Source organism: Harpegnathos saltator, unplaced genomic scaffold (assembly GCF_003227715.2).
Source record: "Harpegnathos saltator strain DR-91 unplaced genomic scaffold, Hsal_v8.6 scaffold140, whole genome shotgun sequence".
NCBI lineage: Eukaryota > Metazoa > Arthropoda > Insecta > Hymenoptera > Formicidae > Harpegnathos > Harpegnathos saltator.
In genome coordinates this window covers 647,781-670,850 of record NW_020229918.1, presented here as the reverse complement: position 1 = coordinate 670,850, position 23,070 = coordinate 647,781, and the positions used below count along the sequence as shown (strand labels likewise).

The window sequence follows — 23,070 nt, the reverse complement described above, 5'->3', positions numbered from 1 at the left end:
AGAGAGAGAGAGAGAGAGAGAGAGAGAGAGAGAGAGAGAGAGAGAGAGAGAGAGAGAGAGAGACAAAGCGAGAGGACGACAGACTACCCCGATTTCAATCGACAACCGTCGCGTGTGTAACACGCGTCAGCCGATCGCACGCAATCCCAATTTTTTCCTCCGAGGCTCACCGCAGTGAGAGAGAGAGAGGGAGAGAGAGAGAGAGAGAGAGAGAGAGAGAGAGAGAGAGAGAGAGAGAGAGAGAGAGAGAGAGATGCAGTAGAGAGCGATGCGTGCGTAAGAGAGATGCAGCCGCTGAGGGAGGCTCGGGATAGCACATCGTGCGCGAAACGAGAGAGGGAAACAACGAAAGACAGACGTCGAGAGAAAGAGGGAGTCAGATAGCGAGCGCTATCGCGGAAGCGTGCGTGAGCGGAGCGCATTTATTGCCGGCGTAAAGTAAAATTACCGCTGTAACTGCTGTTACCGCAGAAGCAACAGCTCGGTGGTGCTCCGTGACCGCTCTTTCCCTTTCTTCCCGTCTTCTTTTCCCGTCGCGCCTCTCTCTCTCTCTCTCTCTCTCTCTCTCTCTCTCTCTCGCACGAACGAACGAGAGAGCGCGCATAACGCAAAATTCCCATCGTTTTAGTGGTAACTGAAGCAGAAGTATTTTCGGTATGCACCTCCCTGCCCCTGTCCCTTCCTGCGGGAAAACGATGCGTAACGGTACCGAACCGAAGTGCATCGTCGCGAATAAGTGCCTCCCTGCGGACGAGTCGGGCGGAGTGACACGCGAAATATGACGCGATCCGTATCGTTAACAAATGCCGCGCTGTCGCGACCAACGACGAAACTCGTAATTCCGTCGTCATCTTGATGCGCCGGCGCGTGGCGCGATAAATCCGTCGGAACAGAAACGTATAAATTTAAACGGGATCTAGGGCCAGGACTTTTTTATATATATATATATATATATATGGTTGACCAACGAACGCGCCGATCTCGTTTCTGCGAAATCTCGCGACGCGAAAAGAAAGCGGCGTCCGCGTACGCAATGTGACGCACGCGCGCGCCGGAGTGCAGCAACAAGCTCGTACGTGCGTAACGAGTTCTAGCCGGAGATGTAACTTCCGTCCCGGCGAAATCGCATGCTTTTTATCGTGGAAATAACATAATTAGACCGTACAGCTGCGCGCGCGCGAAACTGCGCGATCAAAGCGCGAGGAGTGCTCACGTATGAAGTCGCCGGAGCGGTTTCCGCGGTTCGCGCGCGGAATTACGGCGAACGCGCCCGTTAGAAAAATTAGTCTCAATTAATGCCGGCGATATCATTACCGTGTGATCTCCACTGTGAAAGAATGCGGCAACAAAGTGACGAGAATTACATGTCTCGCGCAGGGAGAAGATCCCCTTCCCTCCATACCCCGCCGCCGCCACCGCTCTCTATCGGTGGGATTCCGTCGGGATTTGCGAGTCATCCACTACATTTCCGTGGGCGAGATATCCCGTTTTACATTACTTCAGCACGCTTCGAATGTTATTCTTATCACGTGGAAGGACCGACAGACTCTTCTCCGCGAGTCGCCGAGCGCGCGCGCGCGCGCGTGTGTGTGTGTGTGTGAGAGCATGCTTGACGCTAGTGGCGATGAAACTCCTACAGAGAGTTCGACGACTTTGTTAAATGCCCTAGGGCAAGTTTGACTGTTACCCAACAGCTGCGGGTCTGCGTGCACTTTCGCGAAATTTCGCTTTCTTGGTGGCGCTACGCGCTACCCGGAGAAACGAGTAAACTCGCGATATATGTGTTCAAAGTTTGCGACGAAACAAAAACTTGGCCTGTTCCGCGAGCGCCAGACAGAAGTTCGGAAACGTATTAATTAGTCGCGCCCCGTCTCTCCTTGTCGCGCTTTGCTTAGCGCGACCCTCAGCTTCAATTAGCGCAGTTGCTCGCTGAGAGAGGCTCTCTCGTAAAAATTACGGATACGCCGTAGAGACTGCCGTACGCCGCCGCTCGTAAAGTTGTAGCGGATGATTGTTACGCATCTGGCGATCATTTTCTGACTCCATCGACGACTCTGTTTTCGAAATCACGGTCGACGTGTATACCGTCCCTCCCCTTCCCTCTCCGCACGTACGCGTGGTCTCTGTATGTGTGTGCGTTATACAGAATTGAGAGGAAAACCGATAATACATCCAATGGGAGGAGTTCTACAACGGATGCGTAGCAAAACAGATAATTGTATAATTCATACGACCGCGATTCGAGAGTGCAATTAATGTAACTCGATGATTTGATTTGCTAGTACAAAGCACGCCGGTATGATGCGAAATACTCGACACTGCGAACAGGGAGAAAGCGAGAAAGCGAGAAATAGAAAGATGGGGAAGAGGAGAGCGAGAGCGAGAGCGAGAGCGAGAGAGAGAGAGAGAGAGAGAGAGAGAGAGAGAGAAAAGTCAACATTCACAATGGAAGAGTAAGAAAAACAGAATCACCGGAGGAGCGCGGCGAGAGAGACTGCGAGTAGCAAGTGTGATTTTCGGTTGGTCCGTAATTTTCGAGATCTACCGTTACACATCGAGGGGGTCAAGGGAAGATGGATGTCCCTTTTGCTACGTTTGCTCCCGTTGTACCACTTTGATGCAAGACCGGCTGCACCGTGGTACGGCACGGTGGAAAGAGGGTCCATTAGCGGGACCATTTGAATATTTGCAAAGCGCGCGACTTCTCTCTCGCTCCCTCGCTTCCTCGCTCTCTCGCGCAAGGCGGGGCCGCGGAGGTTAAAAAGATCTGTAATATACTGGCTGACGTCACTTCCACTCTGCCTCTGAAATTGTCGCGACTCTGGCGAGGTCGGTGCCGCTACGTGGGAGTAACGGTACCATCCGGCCGCGAGCCAGTTAAAACTTGGTTCTCTCCTCTCCCCCTTGCAGCGCTTTGCGGATTCTCTGCACGCACAATAATTCGGCAGGCGCTCATTCCCCTCTGCCTCTGTAAGCTCTCTTCTCCTTCCTCTTTCTCTCTCTCTCTCTCTCTCTCTCTCTCTCTCTCTCTCTCTCTCTCTCTCTCATCTTCCGTAATGATGACACGCCTCCTCGACGAGGCGAGCAGAGAAAAAGAGTGAGTGAGAGAGAGAGAGAGAGAGAGAGAGAGAGAGAGAGAGAGAGAGAGAGAGAGAGAGAGAGAGAGAGAAAGAGACAAAGAGGAACTGATAACCATTACATAATTTCGCGCACACCGTGAGACAGCGAGAGTTCGGTCGAGAGTGGTGGTGAGGCGTAAAAATCCGCGCGTCGCCCGCGATATTGCGACGTCCGCGACGCGCAATTTAAGCCGGGCGGTGGCAACGGCAACGGCAACTGCAACGACTACGACAACGACGACTACGACTACGGCGACACGGCGACCGTGGGGCGCTTTCGCGTTACACCGAGTTCCAATTAAGTCGCGAACTTACATCCCGCGTTCCGACTGCGGTAAACAATCGCGAGCGGCTCCGCCGTGGCGGCTGGAAGTAATTGCTGCTGTGCGCGCTCGAGAGCGAGAAAGAGAGAGAGAGAGAGAGAGAGAGAGAGAGACAGGGGGGGCGGGAGGGAACAGGGGATTCCGTCCGATGATACGTAGCGTGCGCTCCACCCACCGGTCGCTTTTTCCGCATCTCCATTCCACGTAACACGACAATCTCATAACCATATATTTAACGTAACGAGGCTGCGCGGAGAGTGGATATGACATAAAGAGAGTAATCCGAAATGCAGGGAGCGTTGCGCGCACGCTATCGCGTATGCATGCCGAGGCGACGGTCGCGCGGCGACAGCGGCGCGTAGTGACCATCTGAAAGCGAAGGTCGGCGAATCTATGGAGTTGTTGGTCACGCTTCTTGGATTCGTTCGCCTCGTTGGACCCGAGCTCCTTGCCATTTGCCACCTTGTTATCGTCGGACTAGTAATTCGAGTGTCTTTAATTACACGCCGGAAGCCGAGGCTTGATTGGGACGAAATTTCTTGCCTCGCGCGCGGACAGGCCGGCGTTCTCGAACGACGATTCATAAAAGTGAGTTAATTGTGACGTCGACTACGACGACGACGACGACGGCGATTACGACGACGACGACGACGACGACGACGACAGCGGTGCCTTCAATTATGCGGCGTCGAGCGGACCGCCGTCGTCTATGGTACGGTTCCGTACATTAAACTCGACATTTAATTCGATATTCCGAGACTATCGCCTCCGGCACACGGTACCTTCCTGGGATTACCCAAGTCCGCTACCGAACTCTAGCTTCGCTTGTAATCCACCTCGACCGGCTCGTGTCTCCCGGAAGTGGTGCATTGTACCTGGAGGCATTTGGATCTTGTTCGGCCTTCCTCGGCAGTGATTTGCAATTCGCGACACTGACGCTGGTTTAGCGAGGCAGCTGTTGCTACAGAAAGAGATTCGCCGTGCGAATCGGCGTTATCAGGCGTCTCTCGCGCAGAGTCCGCGAGCGCAACGCGCCGAGTAACCGCCGAAATGACCGAAAGTAACAGAGGGTTCGAGCGATTCGAGATAACGAAATGAGCGTGATATCTCAACGGCCGCGCGCGCACGCGCAGTCGCGCAGGCGGAGCGACAGAGGGAATTCGAGCGCGAGCGCAACGCGCCAGAATCCCGGGGAATTTTACAATGCGACCCTTTGTTTCGAGGAAGAACTTCATCGCGCGCAGCTTCGACTCGCTAAACGTTCGAATTACGCTTCTTGCAGCCGGCTCGCGGAAGGATGTTTTCTGACGTTTACGACACCGGCGCGGAACTTAGTTTCGAAGTCGCGTCACGCGCCGTAACGTCACATTAAATCTCCTGCTCGCCGTAAAAAAGTCCGTGGACAAGTTGAGCGTTCGCGCGCCCCGCTGGATATTCGCGCACGATAATACGCTATACGTGACGGAAGCGCTAACTGCGCGCCGAAACTTTCGACGCGAATCTGGCCGCGGTATTATTTCGTATTTCAATGATTGCAAATTCCCATAAAAGAGATTAATTTCAAGCGGAGGAGGGGAGACGCCCGCACACCGAGTATCTCCAATCAACCGCGACCGAGCCGAATTTTCGAATTCAACCCTCCAATTTTGATTGCGACGGGCAAACTCACTCGACGAGCCCAACGTCGATGTATCCGTTAAATATGAGAATGGGGTTTGTTAAACGTCTCGCAAAATAAACGAGATCATTGATATCGTAAGACGTGTGCGCAACAACGGCCAATAACCAAGTACACATCGAGCGCTGTTACCCCGTGCTGCGCTATGCGGATAAATTGCTGCGGTAAACATTTCCATTATCGACCAGCGACGCAAATTTTCTTTCGCATCGCGCCGAACGATTACGTATGCAAATTCGACGTGCTCACGATTACGTCAGCGTTTATCGTAGCGGTCGGGAACGGCTGCGGACGAATCGTCCTAAAGAGGATGGTGCGGGAGAAAGCGGAAGATATAGAACGAGCGAGCGATAGAGAGAGAGAGAGAGAGAGAGAGAGAGTGAGGAAGAAGGGAGGAAAGAGAAACGAAGGGAGAAATGGCCCGATAATTCGGCGTCATTGCGCCCGGTACTTGGCGCCGGTGCAACGGATAGTAGGCGTTGCTTCAATAAGTCCAAAGTGAGGCATCTGCCTCCCTGCATTATGGGGTGCCCGAGCTGATCCATACGCAGCAATACGACGCGTCGTGCACCTGCGCGTACGTGCTCTCCCGCTAACGAGCCTGTAATATTTACGTCATCTCCAATACGCGAAGGTTGTTCACATCTCCTCCGCGCCGGACGTGTAATCGAGAGGCGGGAGTCCCGTAACGAGCGCTCTGGACTTTGGTTAAACCTCCGGGCAACGGAAACGCTGCCTCACCTGCGAGTCTCACTCACTCACTCACTCTCTCTCTCTCTCTCTCTCTCTCTCTCTCTCTCTCTCTCTCTCTCTCTCTCTCTCTCTCTCTCTCTTTCTCTCTCTGCACCCTATCCATCTATCTATCCATCTATCTCTCCTCTCTTTCTCCCTTTCTCCTCGCGTTTTCTCTTCCTCCCTGAATCCCGCTTCTCCCGCTTTTGCCACTAGTCAGCCTTCCCTCTCCCTTCTCGCGCCGTTTTCCTGCGCTTAGCCGCTCTGCCGGGCGTATTTGTGCGACGACTTATAACTGAATTTAATGCCCTCTTCGCCTCCGCTTCCCCTCGGTCAGCCATGTTCGCGTCGATTATCGTCCTTAGTCGGTCGCGATTACTCGTCGTCCTCCGCGAGGAACGCGTGATACGGCCGAATTTTTTTGTTGTCGCAATTAGTCCCGTAATGGGATCCATAAAAAGTCAGATTTAAGAAAAAGAAAAAGAAGAGAGGAAGAAGGAGGGAGATTCATTACCGCGATGCCTCGGCGTTCGTATGAATTCCCGTCATTATCTCATAATCGCGCCGCCCTGCTGCCGATTATTCTCTAGTTTCAGCTCGTCTCCATTTCCTGGGAAATAATCCCGCAGAGTGTAACGCGATTAATTTTATAAACGGAGATACTCTTCGCAGCGGGTCAAGGGACAGAGAAAGAAGAGTCGAACGAGCTGTTCCTCTCTCTCTCTCTCTCTCTCTCTCTCTCTACTCTCTGCTACTCCGCCTCTCCCGCGCGCGCGTACGATTTTACCTATTGTTTTCTTAATCGTCCCGCCGTCATTATATCTAATTGGCAAATATTCATCGTGTGTATCCGCATTTACGCGGCGTCGCCGGTTCGTAATTCAGTTCAACTTTCGGTTCGGACTTCCCGCGCTCGTAATCGTCCCCGGGGCGCAACAGGATAGCAGTGTACCTCCAAATTAGCTCTTATGAATAACTCGCAATATCATCTCGCATTCTAAATTCTTATCGCCCGAAACTTCCGGACATTGTTCGCGGACGTTATCGCGATTAACACGCCAACCGTTGTCGTCGTCGTCGTCGCTGCCGCCGCCGCCGCGACGGCACAGGACCCCGCATGGAACCTGGATTTCGGTGGGGTCGTGAGACGCGCGCCAATCGGCTTGAGGGAGCCACCTCGAGAGAGAGAGAGAGAGAGAGAGAGATACCCGCTTAATTACTTAATTAAATAAACCGCCTCACGACGAAGTAAGATTTAGCGAAATCTTTCGAGGTCGCGCTCCCTCCCCCGCCCCCCCCCGCTCCAAACCCGTGGTTTCCTCGCTCCGATCTCTCTGCCGGCGCCTATCTCGTTATTATTTCCGGCTCTTTCTCTCTCTCTCTCTCTCTCTCCTCTCTCTCTCTTTCTCTCACATACTCGCTCCTTCGGACCGGCCCAATACCGCTATGGGCCACTTTTCTCCAAACCCATTCATTTCTATGAAAGCTTTCGTGCCCCTAATAACGGGCTCTACCCCCGCGTCACAACCGACGCCCGGTGGTCCCGTCCCTCATCGAGTTTCTCTGATCATCGATTTGGTTCCAAACGCCGTTCGACTCGGAGTACCGCTTCGCGATAGGGGGCAGCAAGAGGTTCGGCCTTCCTCCGCCGACGATACATCTGGTATCGCCGGAAGGGCCTCGGGCCGGTCGATCATTCCGTTGGCGAACGTGTATTTAGCCTTTCGCCGCGTTCTCCAAAGCGCGGCGATCGCGCTCTCCTTCGCGGGAGAGAACATAATCCTCAAGAAAGAGACAGAGAGAGAGAGAGAGAGAGAGAGAGAGAGAGAGCGCGCGCGCGTGTCTCCTCCCTGCGCCGACCCCGCGCCGAGAGTCATCAACCCTCTGCCTCGTCGTCGCGCGCCGCCGGCGAGGTAACTGTTAATTCTTCCGAGGGCACTCGAGCCTCGAGTCCCACGCATATGTTGGAGGGAATTGAGCGATCCGACGGTGCGCGCTCGCGCTCGCGCTCGCACGGACCATCTTGCCTTGCACCGTTAACCTCTCGCAAAGGTGGCTTACGGACAGCGTGGTGGCCGCGCGCGCGTGCGCGTGCGCGTGCGTGTGTATGCTCCTAGACACGTGTGTTATCTTTTTTTCGCGACCGAGGTGATGAACGCTGGCCTGCCCTCTACTTCCCCGGGCTATTAACGTCTTTCCGGCGCGCTGAAAAATCGCGCGAGAGCTCTCTCGCGGCGGTTACGTCGTGCGGCATCATGAATGAATCATGTGTGCCTTATATAAGGACACGCCGTAAAATCGACGTTCCCGCCATGGACACATCGAGTCCGACTCGTGCCGTGCCGTAGTCGAGGTGTGTATGTGTGTGTGTGTGTGTGTGTGTGTGTGTGTGTGTGTGTGTGTGTGTGTGTGTACTCCATGATGGTCCGATCGAGGATTATTCCGGCCGATAATGACGAGTCGAGTGTGAACACACGAATTTGTAACACGGACCGAGAGAGTTTCTTTCGCCCGCACACGGAAACGTAGATCCGAATGAGCGGGAACGTGACAATCGCGCGAGCAAACAGGATACGCAGCCGGTGCGCAGACTATTGAGTGCTATTGACGAATGATAATTGGCCGTGTAATCTCGCGAGCAAATACGCATTCTTCTGTCCCGCCCAATTCACACGGTCGTCCTAAACGGCGAGCGCGACTCCGTTTTCCGGGATTAAGTGGACGCGACCTCCTGACCCCGCGCAAATAGTCAATGACCGATTACACGTAGGTAATCCCTTCTCTCGTGACCCGCACGGGGTCACGGGTGTTGTGCCCGCGCGAGCGAGCGTGGCCAAGAGACGCGCGCGATGGACTTTTTCGGATAACTCGCCGCGTCGTCATCGTCGTCGTCGTCGTCGTCGTCGGGGAGACGGAGCGCTTGGGTCTTTCGCCGTCGAGGAAGACAACCGTATACGTACGACTCCGCGAGCCACCTACGATCTATGAGGCTAACGGTGCCGGCAGCAATTAATTTCGCTCGTCCACGTGGCACTCCCATTCACGCCCGAAGTCTTCAATTACCGCTCTTATGGTGAGCAGCTCGCTCACGCGTAAATGCAGAAACGCGTGCGTGCGTGCGTGCGTGCGTGCGTGCGCGCGTGCGCGCGCGCGCGCAGAGCGAGCGATGAAAAAGAAGAAGATGAGGAAGAGAGAAGGGAAGAAAAAGAAGAAGAGGAGAAGGCGGGAGCGAGAGAGTAACCGTGCACTCGCACTCTTCGCGTTCTGCTCTCGTATAAAACGGATGTTCACCTCTGAGAGCGCATAATTTTTCGAGGGAACCGACGGAGAACGGTAAGAAGGAAGCGAGAAAGGAAGTCAGCCAGAAAGAAGCAACGAGACGCAGGCTACGGAAGAGACAGACAGGGAGAGGCAGATAGAGCGCGCGTGTAAGAGGGAAGGTATGAGATTGAGAGAAAGAGAAGGTGCACGTGCGCCCCGGTAAATAGAGACTAAAGCAGAGGGGAAAGGATAGATAGACAGAAGGGGAAAGAGGAAGAAAGAGAGAGCGAGAGAGAGAGAGAGAGAGAGAGAGAGAGAGACAGAGGGGGAACGTGAGAGGAGAGAGGGAGGGAGGGAGGGGGGCAGAAGATGGTTTGCGCTTCCATGAGAGCGACCAGACTTCAGACGGTCGGGTAGGTGTACCCAGGGGGCTATTAACCGTTCGCAAACAATGATCTAGAAGCGGAAGTGGCTGCGCTCTCCCCGTCGCATCGTCTTATCAGAATTCCAGTCTAGGCAGGAGACGAGAAGGACAGAGACATGAAGTGAGAAGAGCACAGATACGTTTGGATGAGGGAGAAGAGTGAGATTGAGAAAGAGAAAGAGAGAAGAGAGGTGGGGGAAAGAGAGAGAGAGAGAGAGAGAGAGAGAGAGAAAAGAGCCGTATCCAGAGGTGGAGGAGCGGCGGTATCTTGTTCTCTTTTGAGAATCCTCCTAATTGAGCGCCTTGTACAACGAGAAGGCGCGTTCGCGGCTACCGCAGGAATAATTCTGCAATAGATGGCACGGATGTTGCAATTATCGTGTAATACCAACGGAAACATCGCTAGCGGCGGCTGGTTAGTCGTTAACGCGCCAGAAAAGGCACTTGAATTAAGAGCCGCGACGATATATTGACGACCGCGGCGGCGATACCTCGCGCGCATCGCTCGTTTGCTCGCACGCACTTCGATCTCTTCGTCGCGCGGGCTCCTAGCGCGAGTTAATCGTATCGAAATGAGGGACTCTTTAGCGACGGTATCATTACCCGTCCGATTCGCCAGTCGTTCTACTCCATCATTTTTACGTTTCATATCTCCGGTCCGTGAGCGCGGATTTTTCAATATCGAGGAGCATAAACCGCACCGCGCGCAGTGGCAAGCGAAAAATGCGGGTATTATCCTTGAAGCTGGAACAAAGGGGTTATTATCGCACAGCAACCCCCCCTCCCCCTTCTCTCCCTCTCTTTTTCTCCGATATATTCTGTTTGCCCGCATTCTTTCCACGTACGAACGTACGAGACCTACGGCTCGCGAAACGTCTCTTGATTCACAGTGAAATTTCTTCCTATTGTAGCACGTCAACTTCCGGCCTCTGAACTCCGTGCCACGATTTTTTGAAATAACCTCGTCCTCGTGGCTGGCGAAGGTATAAGAATTATTCGTGGCAGAAAAAAGAAATTATATTCTCCAAGAGTAGACTCTCGAAGGTGATTCTGCCTGACTCCACTCGCTCTTGCTCGTGCTTTACTCCCTCCCTCCATTTTAGCAGCGAAAAGTATAAAAAAGCGAAGCTGAGAGTGCTCTTTTTCCCCTCGACTTTCTCTCTTTCTCTCCTCGCCTAGCGTTGAATTAGCACTGACAATCGTGAACGCGTCTCCTCGAGTATCCGGAAATCAGCTTCTGGCGGTCGGTCAGTCGCGGAATATCGAGATTCCTCGGGGATACGGTTAAGTCATATGGAACTGTTACACGGCGATATCCTTTCGTGACCGTCGCCTCGCGCTAACGGGAAGCGGTGGCATTCCACCACGAGAAGCTCTGCGAGAAAAAGAGAGAGAGAGAGAGAAAGAGAGAGAAAGAGAGACAGAGTGCGGTCAAATTCCGAAATCCGCCTCGAGGCTGCGTCTGGCGATCATGCGTGTATGTAATACACGAATTATGAGCCGTTACCGAAAACGCGTACGTGACTGGACGTGGGATGGATGCTCGGCGGCATCGCGAGGAACGCGAGGACGACGACGCGCCCGCGCGTGTACACGCTCGCGATTCCACCTCGCGGTCATTCCAAGGGAAATTTAAGGACGATCGCGTCGGGCCAACGGTCGATCTGTTACTTTCTCACGCGGTAATGGGGGAGTCTCCTCTCCCGCGTAACGAACGGACTGTACGGAGTTTTACGACTTCTTGGAAGCGCACAGTTGAATGAACAGCGTGTCACTTCCTCTCGAACGGGACGACCTCGAAATAGAGAGAGAGAGAGAGAGAGAGAGAGAGAGAGAGAGAGAAAAGAGGAGAGAGACACGACGCGAGGGGGGAATAGTATTCCGATTTTGCGCTCGCATAGCTGTCCTTGTAAGTACATACGCGTGCGGGTGTGTACCGTTACATAGCAGCGAGGCAGCGCAGCAGCAGCGCTGTAATCCTCCCAGCTGGCTGCGAGGAACGTCGCACCGATTCACGCATGCAGGAGGCGAAGAGAGAGAGAGAGAGAGAGAGAAAGAGAGAGAGAGAGAGAGAGAGAGAGAGAGAGAGAGAGAGAGAAAGAGAGAGAGAGAGAGAGAGAGGCATCGTCACATTTCACCGATCATCTTTTCAGGAAAATTGTATTTCCGGGAGGTTGCGTTTAAATAACGAGTTACGCCGGCGTCGCGGTTTTTCCATCGCTCCCCCGAGAGGGGCAAACACGCGAGCGCGCAGTGTTAAGGCTCGTTAAGTCCTCCTCCTAAGCAGGACTCGGTCAAGGCATTACGCGAGAATCACATTTGCGCGCCATCGACGAGTGCATTTGCGAGCGACAACGCGCGCGAGCTTTTTCCACCTATCCGTCTGTCCGCGTCGGCTACTCGTGTTATGAAATGCCTGGTTATGAGATACCGCGGCGATGATGAATACGCACTCACGTTACCTACGCGATACGCGCATCAGTGTTTTCGCGGCCCGACGGGAGCCTCATTTTTTGAACGGCCGGGAACGACCGAATATTTCTTCTGCCTGTTGGCGGCTCGGCCGCGATCGGCGGCCGGATCGCGCGCCGTAATGCGCCGCCGCGGTGTTAACGAAATTGTCGGTATCACGAAGGAGGAAGTACCGTTCTCATCATCCGAGCGCGCGCGCGCGCGCGCGCACGCGCGGTTGTTATGCTCGAAAGTAGACAGGACTCGAATTCGCGCGAAACCGTAATTTGATTTTCGAACAGCTGTCCGACGCCGCAATTTGTAACTCTCTCGAGCGCCAGCAAGGCGCGCGGGTCAAAGTTCTCGGACGCTTGATCGCGTGAGTTTCAATGCCAACCTGTCCCGTCGAGTGCAGGTGTGTTCCCCTTTGTGTGTAAATTCGCGGACGCGGCGATAGATCGAAGTACCTGCTGAAAATAAATACTCACGCTCTCTCTCTCTCTCTCTCTCTCTCTCTCTCTCTCTCTCTCTCTCTCTCTCTCTCTCTCTCTCTCTCTCTCTTCTTCTTTCTCTCTCTCTCTCTCTCTCTCTCTCTCTCTTCTCTCTCTCTCTCTCTCTCTCTCTCTCTATCTTTCTTCTATCTCTCGTCCGATCGCACATGTGCATCGTCGAAATGTGTCATGCGCGCCCTGTAACTCGGGATCGATCGGTCGGAGAATTGGCAAGAAGGAATGAAACGAGCATCCATTTTGAGATCAGACGTCCAACGCGGTGCTAATATAACACGCGCGCTCCCTATATTATTTTACAAAAGTCACGATTGGAGCAAAAGGATCGAAGCGGAGAAAATATTAGCCGAATAACTCGGGCGGAATACATGATATTCGCGCGATGCATTCAATTTAATCGTTCGCGGCGGACAATAATATCAACATCAACTACGTATACCGTCTCTACACTATGTTAAAAGCGCGTGAAAAAATCTGTTGCTATATTTTAACGGGGAAAATATTAAAAAAAGAAAAAAATGAAAAACCGCGTAGGAGGAGAGATTTCACGCTTACGAATATCTAATTCCGACGAGGTTACAAATAGCTCAACGGCGAGAAGATATTTATCAGCCGGGTCGCGCGTGTATAATAGTTACGTAAGGACGAAACAGGTTTCGAACCGCGCGCGAGTCTGACGATGGGATCGATGACATCGACACTTTTTAACGCGCTCAGTTGCAATATCGATGAAATTTCTTTCCCCTTTTTTATTTTCCTCCGAACATGCAACGGGCGAGCGCTGTCCAATCAATTAGTAGATTGCGACACAACGGCATGCACGCGCGCCACGATCGCCATCGCGTCGATAATGTATCGTTGATGATGCATAACGCGATAACTTATTAGTCCTTATTAGAGTTAGCCCGATGACAGTTGAAGTCGCGGTAGCCGCGGCGGGTTGACAAGTATATATCATTATGCATCCCAATTAACGCGCGCTCCCATCCGTAGAGATCCCGGAGGTAGCGTTAAAAAATTCAATGTTTAACGAAATAGAAAAAGAAATGGCAGTTCTTAATTAGCCGCTTCCTTCCCTTGAGAAATACGCAGGTAGAGAGAAAGGAAGTGAGAGAGAGAGAGAGAGAGAGAGAGAGAGAGAGAGAGAGAGAGAGAGAGAGAGAGAGAGAAGAGAGAGAGAGCAGAGAGAGAGAGCGAAGAGCGAAGAGGGGAGAGAAGGAGGAAGGAGGGGGTGAGGAAGAACGAATGTGGCTCGATATACACGAGAGAGAGAAAGGGATAAAGAGAAGCTTGCTTTGTCTCGGGAAACTACTTTAATTATTCACAACCTGGTAAAGAGGAATATATGACGCCGTCGCCGCTGTGCGACTCGCTTTTCCGACAACTTCCTCGCCGTGTGCCGTTATCCCGTTTACGAAAACTCATTACCATCCGGTTACGGTAAAACTTCATTGATTATCCGCCGTCTTCGCCACGACGTCCCGGAAGTGGGTAGTCAATCTCGCGCTGATAGATATCAGATGGATGCGGGGGAATTGATGCGCGCTTTGACAGATTTATTGGCGTACGAGGAGAGAGAAAGAGACAGATAGCGAGAGGAAAAAGAAGGACAAAGAAAGAGATAACAAGAGAGAGAGAGAGAGAGAGAGAACCTATATGAAAAGCTGTCGTTTGAGCCCGATGCTCGTTAAGTTCAGCTTTCCACAAATAAGCGGACAACCGAGAGATACGTTTAATGTTCATTAATCGTCCTCGCGTCATTTTACGAGATATATACTTTGTGGATAATCCGTTATGCAGAGGCGACACACCTAAAATAGCCGGTCGTTACTCCTTTTGTACGATTTTCATTAAAGCTGAAAGACCCTCTCGCTCGGCTCGTCTTCTCTCATCTCATCTCATCTCATCTCATCCCGTCTGATCTCGTCTCGTCTGCTCTCGTCCCGTCTCGTTTCATTTCACCAGCCACAAGTAGACTTTGCATCCGGTCAAGGACATGAGATCGAGCGCTCGCTCTAGATCGAATCTCCCCCGTCCTCTCCCCTCGTATCGTATAATTCGTCAGGTCGGAAGAAAGTGTTATTAGCGGCTCTCGCGGTGGCCAGGTTACGCGCCACGTTAATATCCTCTCCGGTGACGTCGCCGGGCTTATCGATTGCGCTCGCTGTCGCGGCGAATGTCGCGTCGAAATTATCCACTCGTTAATATTTCATCGACGTTCGATTAACGTCAAAACCGGAACGCGCGCCGCGGTGTACTCTCTCTCTCTCTCCCTCTCTCTCTCTCTCTCTCTCTCTCTCTTCTCTCTTCCTTCTGTCTTTCCTCTCTCCTTCTCTCTCTCTCCTTCTTCTTCCTCTCTCTTTCTGTCCTCTTTCTTTCTCCTCTCTCTCCCTTTCTTCTTTCTCTCCGTCGTCTCGTCTCTCTCTCTTTCTCTCGATCCAGCTCCGCCTCGTCCAGGTCGTCCAAGTGCCACCCCGCCCTCCTTCTCTCTCGCTCTCCTCGTCTCCTCCCTCGCGCCCTCTCTCCTGTCCTCCTCTGCCTCCCTCTATCCTCAGTGTCCTTCCTTTCCCTCTCTTTTCTTCGTCTCCCGTCTCTCCTCCTCCTCCCCTGCCATCTCCTCCCCTTCCCCTTCTCTCTTCTCTTCTCCCCATCCGCTCCTCTCTCTCCTTCGTTTCATTTTTTTATCCTCTCACCTCTTTTCTCTCTCTCCTCCGAATATGCCACGCTTCATCGGAGCTCTCCCCTCCGCACACACGCCTCTCTCTCTCGCTATCGCTCCGTGACGTCTTGCCCTTGTCTTTCTCGGATCCTCCGATTGCTCCTCTTCCTCCCGTCGCACGGCTCTCTTCCTCTCCGCCCATCGCGTCGGCGTCCGATACTTTTCCCCTCTCCTCCCTACTCTCCTTCTCCCGCATACGTATCTCCTCCCGGTCTCCTCCCTCCCCTTTCTCTCCCTCCCTGCTCCCTTGCCTTCTCTGTCCCACCTCTCCTTCTCTCTCGATCTCCTTCTTTACATTCCCCTTCTCGTGCCTCTTTTTCTTTCTCTCCTCCCTCCTCCTCCGCCTCATGCCCTCCTTCTCGTCTCTTCTCTCTCTTCTCTCCATTTCAGTTTCCCGGCCGATGATTTATCGCTCGTCATGGGTGAGAAAATTCGTCGGTCCCCGACGCGCTCGCCTCACTCATGCAGTGCGCGCGAACCTGCTGATTCGAGGAACGCGCCGGATTAAGAACGCCGCGCACCGTCCCCCCCCTCCCGGGGGGCCCGGCGCGTACGGAAAAGTATTTTGTCACTTGACAAGGGCTGTTTAGGCCATCCGGGGAGGCTTCTTCTCCGTCACGATGAATCGTTACGATAACTCTCCTCTCCGGTGCCTAAGCGTACGGAAGATGGCTGTGCATTGGATAAAAAAAAGTTAAACGAGGATTCGCTCAAGGTATCCGTCGCGGGAGAGGAACTTCCTATTCGCGTGCTCGATTAGCCATGGAAGTTGAGCAGGTAGTGTATTAATCCAGAGTGTGATTTTTCTTCTCGGTCAAGGTCGTTGCGTTTATCCCCCCGTTTTTAGCTCGGAACTTAGAGCTAGTCGTGCCTCTCGTCGAGCTCTCGTTCCGTGACCGTCGCCGGCTAGAGATGACACTTGGCCGGAAGATCAAGTGTCGATCTTTTGCACGCCTGTCACCACGAGCGTCTGCAGATGTCTTCTTCTGAGAACCTTGACCGTGCCTTGCTTAAAATTAAAGAACCTTACCGTGCCTTGCTTTACCACAACCATGATATTCCACGGTTATCCTCCTTCCCCCCGAAAATTATTATTGACAGACGCAATAATGTGTATCAATGTATCGATCATTATTCTATCTACAATTTTCATCCCGAGCGCATCGTAGCTCCCTCCTATCGACTCGAAACTGCACAATTAAATTTGCACAAGCGGGGCCACTTGGCTCATTAAGGTAGCGTGAAAGAGAGAAAATATTTGCAGCGTTTGCACATATGTGCGTTGAGAATAATGGCCGGGGCATACCCTCGCGCGCAGTCCGCCGTGTGTGCAATACAATGTAAAGCCGCGACCGCGGAAATAATTAGTATCGGTAAAAAGAAGCGCGCGCGCGCGTTATTCCCTGGGACGCAGCCGGAAAACAGCAGTCCCGTTTCCTCGCCGTCGCGCGCGCACGGATAACGTTAGGTCGTTCCGATTACACAACGGCTCGTCGGAATCCGATTCGCTCACTTATTCCGCAAGATCCTGGTAAGACTATCGGAACGTTTTAAGTAATCAATATCGCGCCGAAACGTCAGTACGCGCGAGTCGAGCAAATCTCATTACCCTTCGCTGCTAAGGCCATTGTGCAGCCGAACTTCATTATCCGGACTAATTATTTCAAAGTTAGTCGAACAGCTCGCCACAATGTAATGGCGAAGGAAACGGTCTCAGTGCCGCGAGGTTCTCGAAGTAGAGAGAGCGGCCGGAGGAAGATAGCGCGAGTATGCGAGGGAAGGAAAGAGAGAGAAAGAGAGAGAGAGAGAGAGAGAGAGAGAGAGTGCGTGTGTATGAGAGAAAGAGAGAGAGAGAGAGAGAGAGAGAGAGAGAGAGAGAGAGAGAGAGAGAGAGAGAGAGAGAGAGAGAGAGAGAGAGAGAGAAGTGGCGCGAGCAGGCCGAGATGGTGGGCGAAGAGAAGAGGAGATGGCGGAGGACAAGGAGAAGGAAGAGGAGAGGGAGAGAACCGAGCGCGCGCGCGCGCGCGGAGAACATAATATCGCTGGGCGCAAGGCTCTCCTCCTGCCTTTGTTGCCATTCATTAAGGTAATTACAGGAACCGATTTTCCCGCGAATGCCTGGGTGCAAGTAAGAATTGAATACCGCGCGGCGCGCCCCGATGCGCGTAGCATGTAGCGTTTCCCGACGCGAAAACTCGCACAGGACGGAACGACGCGACGAATAACGGCGCGCGCCCGGCGAACTCTTAAATTACCGTCCCTGCACCTCCTCCTCCTCCTTCTCCTCCGCCGCGCGCCGCCCCTCGACCGATTACTCAGCCTTGATCAATATCCGAGGCTGTGAACATTGGGGATTAAATTCCGAGATCTAATCAAGCGACTTATACATTAACGTCAGCTGTCCATCTGGCCGCCGTCGTCGCCGATATATGCGCATCGATATTGTACGTCGCGGCTCTCGCGTCCAGCAAGATACGCAAGCACTCTCGCCTTTCTTGCCTCCTCCCTCCCTCCCTCCCTCCCTCCCTCTTTCTCTCTTTCTCTCGGCTTTTACATCGTTTTATTATATGCTGGCTCAATTACAACACGTTTCCTCATCCGTCGCGAGGATCGTTGATGGTCACGTCGCGCAAGGCGTTCCCGCGTGCGCTGTTTCTACTACTTTCGATTTGGTCTACTAACACTCGCAGACTTCACCGTTACTTCAACTCGCGAACATCTTCTCGCGCGTTGATCGGTCGGACGACGCGCGATTGAGCATCGCGGAAATTTCTCGGTTTGTAGAGAAGAGAAGGAGGAGAGGAGAAGAGAAATGGAGAGAAATGGAGAGATAGAGAGAGAGAGAGAGAGAGAGAGAGAATAGAGAAAGAGAGAGAGAGAGAGAGAGAGAGAGAGAGAGAAAGAGGAAAAGGTCGATCGGTCCGTGAGATGAAGGTTCACGCTGCCTGTCGAGCGAGCGAATAAATACGTACATAACGCGCACTCGCGGACACAAAGGAAAGCGTGCGCACTCTTTCTTGTCAAACATTGTGAGATAGAAAGCGATCTTTGGAAACGGGCCCGGGTCTGATGTATGAGATACGATATTGAACGGTATTCGCGCGTTAACATTTACCGCACATTCCCGCACGTTACCTCGATCTTTGATCGCACGATGCGCTCGGTCCACTTTTCGCACCGTGCAACGATTCGCGCGCACTGCGGCGAGTCTTCCGCACAAGCGAGAAGCCTTTCGTTCTCCCGGCACTAATACGTGGCACTGCCGCGCGATAAAACTTGCATCTTTATACCGTGCGCGCGTGTGTGTATACGTACGTGCATCGGCATCGGTATACCTCCGATAACAGGATCAATCGCGCCTTAAGGAGGAAACGATTTGTCGGCGGAAAACAGCACTCCAACGCGCGCTCGTGAGCCTTTCCCATTCTGTTTCCGCGAAACCGCGTGAAAAAGCCGTGAACGAGGATCTCCCTCGATCCTCGATCTAGCATGTGTTCGACGATAGCACGCGGACACACATACATGCGCACGCGAGTGTAGGCGTACTTATCACATGCGAGCTGCTGATTTGAAGGATCGTCCTATTATATACGACCCTCATTAAGCGCAGGTCGGAACTTCTCTATCGGTGCAGGTAAGATTACGCTACCGACGTAAACCGTTAACTTCTTTATGCAATAACGTTTCTATACTTGGCGCAGAATCCTACGCGAATTCCGCTTTCGCGCAAGAAGATGAAAGAGCCGTGATACATTGTACACACAGAGTCCGGAGGATATGTATTATATATATATATATATATATATATTTCGCCGTGTTGCACCATTGTACGTCGCACACAGAACGCTCGGTCGACGTTGTGTGGACGCTCTTGACATTCATGCGAAAGTACAGTGAGGAAGGTACACGAAGGGAACGACGACGAGCTCTCGCGACGGGACGTCACGGGCGTCCTTTTCGTCTCCTTACGTTTTACGCGACGGGAACTTCAAAGCGGACTCTTTGACTCAATTATGCCACAAGTCAGAGCCCGGCAAAGTGCGAGCTACCGTAACGCGCGACCGGTACCCACCACGTCGTAATCTGTCGCATGGTTGCTCGGCAATGTAGGAGAGGAAAAGGAAGACTCTCTCTCTCTCTCTCTCTCTCTCTCTCTCTCTCTCTCTCTCTCTCTCTCTCTCTCTCTCTCTCTCTCTCTCGAGACGCGTGACATCATAATTTCGTTTCGTTCGCGGCATCGCGTCGCGAACCCGAGGAAATTGTGCTACGTCGACGGTCCGACCCGGTGGTGGTGTTCTCCGCGGCTTCGGCAGACGAGCGCGACTACATCCGGGCAAGAGCAAGAAGAAGGTGCGATTATGCAACGACATTCGCGCGCGCACAGAACGGGCGGACGGACGAGGGAACGAGCGAGAGGAGCGTCGATTCGAGGAACCAATCAATTATTCCGGATCGCCGTCGAACCGGGGCTTCCGCGGAAGATCGGAATTTCTCTCGAGTGCGCGAAACCGCCGAGACGGAAAATTGTTTTTCCACGATCCGCCGTACGTAGCGGCGCTCTGCCATAACTACCGCCCGCGCGGATGGAACTTTATCGATTTCATCGGGAATACAACGCGCGCATCGTCGGTGGATTGGGACACACACGTCGTCCAGCACCCGGCGAGACGTGAAAACGCGAAATGGAAAAACTCGAGCTCGAACCGGATATCTCTCTCTCTCTCTCTCTCTGTCTCTCTCTCTCTCTCTCTCGGGCGCGCGCGCGCTGGCGCGGCCCGCGAGCGAGCGGAATTTTGCGTTTAATTGGAAAAAGAGACGCGCCGCGTCGAAGCCGACAAGAGGATGCGCGATTTTGTGTTTTTTACTGTCCCTCTCCATTTTTTCCCTCCTTTTTCATCTCCCTATCTTTCTATCTCGCGACCGATCCCGATCGACAATCTGATCGTTTCTATTTCCAAATTTTCGGGAGCACCGCGCGCTCCGCGGTCGACGCGGTTTCGCGAACGGACGGTGAGCGCAGGATGAGACAGAGAGAGAGAGAGAGAGAGAGAGAGAGAGAGAGAGAGAGAGAGAGAAAGGGGGAAGGAGAGGAAGAAACGGAAAGAGGGACGGATCTTTAACACGACCGAACACCGGAGAGGAGTTCACTCTATCCCCTTGCGAAAATTCCGATCCTGTTCGCGAGAGGATGACGCGCAAGATAGATCGTCGGTCGCTTTTTACTCGCGCTACGTGTCTCGCCGTGGTCGTCCCGGCGCGACAGCATCCCATCGAACGGATATCCCGGCGACGTCTACTCCGTAACCCGTTCCGGGCGGACAGGAAGATGATCGAAATCACCATCCGGTGGTAGCTCGTCGATCTCTGCGGGAGAAGCGGCCGCGTCGAACTTTACGATTTCTCACTGATATACGAGTCAGCTTGATATACACTGTTTATCATCGCGCACCTCCGTGGTCTCGAGTACAGAAGGGAGGGCCGGACAGGAAGATAGGGCCAACGCCGCGTAAAGTACCGATGCCTAGTCGACGGAGGATGACTTTTCGTCAGGATATCACGTACCTGGAGCACTGTTGGACCCGTGCGGTGGACGCGCCGGGTAGAAACCAGGGTAAAATCTGCGGCAGAACGTGGCGGTGAATCTCGCACGCAGCAAAGTCTTCTCTCTCGCTCCGAGGCACTGAAGAAGCAGTTGCTTTCTCTCTGTCTCTCTCTCTCTCTCTATCTCTCTCTCTCTCTCTCTCTCTCTCTGTCTCTCTCTTCCTTTCTCTCTGTCTCCCTCTCTCTCTCTCTCCTCTCTCTCTCTCTCTCGCTACCGCGTGCCCTTGGACTTGAGCCCCGTTCACGGCCACAACCAACACAGAAATGCTGGGATTGCAAGGCGTGCGGCCACTTTTCCTGCCGGTACCCACCAGGTGGGGGGATGTGCCCGGTTGCTGTTGGCAGGTGGAATGCTCAACATCACCGCAACGTACTCACGAATTATTAGTGCGACGGGACGCCCTCCGGAGGAGGGGGGAGGCAAGAACCCGATGGCAATGGTGGTGGTAGTGGTGGTGGCGGCGGTGGCGGTGGCGGTGGCGGTGGCGGTGGCGGTGGTGGCGGCGGCGGCGGCGGCGGCGGCGGCGGCGGCGATGATGGTGAAAGGGTGGGGAAAGGGATACAGAAGGAGGAAGGTACGGGGCCCTGCGATTCGGACGATCCACCGTGTGATTTCAAGTACGTTCACCGGCTCCACGCTTCCGCGGTTCCGCGGGACGGATCTCTCGGATTTCTACGACCTCGGACTTCAAGCTCTGTCCTTTTTTTCTCTACACTCTCGCCACCCCTTTCGTCCCCCCGCGCGTACCCCACAATTTTTTCGGATGACTCGGACGAATTTTTTATTGTCCCGTTTCAACGCGATCCGAGCGTACGTGTGTGTTGTTTGTCCACCTTGTACAGTGTGTGATCGTGTCGATAAATACGCGAAAAATAAGATTTATCAGATATTTATGTCAGCGAGAAAGAGCGAGAGAGAGGAGAGGGGGGAGAGCAGATTTTTCTCCTCCTATTTTTTTTTTTTTTCATACAGTTTCCGGGCGAAATTGTTCTATCGGACGATATTGGTAGGGCGTGCGGCAAGCAAATAGAGTATTTGTACCATCCCAAAAACGACGCTGTGTTCATGCGCGAGCGAAAACACGCGGTTGCTTTTTTATCGCTATCGAAAAAAAGTCAATTCCGACGTCAACGTAATAACGTACGTGTTAAATTCATCGAATCAGCGCGAAGTGGCTGCCGCGAGCGGTCCTGCCTCGCGCACCGAATCGTAAACTAATCAATGCGCGTCATAAAATGATCGCCCGCGCCGCTTATTCGCGCTTATCCTTCCATAACGATACAATATGCGTAATGAACGAAAGCGGGATTAGGGACGCGTCTCGGCTTAATGGCCAATACGTAGGCGCGGAAGACGCGCGTCGCTAACTTTATCACCATTAAACGACGTGATTTCAAGTGGCAGTCGGCCGCTTTATGGCGTGTCGCGGTAAGACGGCATGCGACGTACGTATCAAGACGCGCGTGATGAGTGCTCGCGTGTAATAGCGGCGACAGCGCTTTTCCTTTTATTCGTCGCCGGCATGATCTGAAATTTCAACTATGCCGTCGACCCATTTATTTTCACCGGCGGTTACGAGCGTGCTAAAAACGACATGTTGTAATTACGTTCATCCAGCTACGAATACGAATACTATGTGGAGGAGCGCTCACACACCGTTCACGCTGCCCGCCCGAGGCTGTGTTTCCTCCAATCGAAGCGGCGACGAGATCGATCATTCGCGGCAATCCGTCGCTAATTAAAATACAGATCGATCCGCATGCACGATTATCTCCCGCGTTGGTGCTTACGCGCGGCTTTCGCGCGGCGCGTTTCCGAAAAATTAACGCGTTGAAAGAGAACAAGCGCGCGCAACTCTTCGAAAACGCAATCCGTACGAATAATTTGCGCGACGACGATCGCGAAGAGACCATTACTCTGTCATTTACGGCGATATTAAGTCCTTCGGAGTGAAATGAAAAATGTTTTACTCTTGTGGCGCATGAGATCTCGAGCGTTAATTCAACGAACGAAACGCGAAGAAATTATTTCGCAAAAATGCAGACGTAGCAGAGGGAGAGAGAGAGAGAGAGAGAGAGAGAGAGAGAGAGAGATAGAGAGGGAGACGACGGAAAATATATTTATCAAATTTGTTAACTCGTCAAAGTAAACCGGCGAAATGAATTATGTAGCTGCACGGTATCTCGTTTAATTAAGTTTGTTTTTATCATATTAACTGCATAACTCGTTATAGCAAACACTCGTGAAAAAAA

At 52.9% G+C, this 23,070-nt stretch overlaps 2 protein-coding genes across 3 annotated transcripts in view; one reads left to right on the top strand and one right to left on the bottom strand.

Annotated features, from left to right (window-relative positions):
• neo (ZP and PAN domain-containing protein neyo) overlaps positions 1–20,945 on the bottom strand; it is a 209,382-nt gene extending 188,437 nt beyond the window's left edge. Inside the window, exon 1 of the mRNA XM_025308190.1 lies at positions 20,779–20,945. The gene's annotated coding sequence lies outside the window, so the exon portion shown is untranslated. The remainder of the gene's footprint in view (positions 1–20,778) is intronic.
• Atg16 (Autophagy-related 16) overlaps positions 1–23,070 on the top strand; it is a 474,347-nt gene that overhangs the window by 379,893 nt on the left and 71,384 nt on the right. The gene's annotated exons all lie outside the window — the stretch shown is intronic.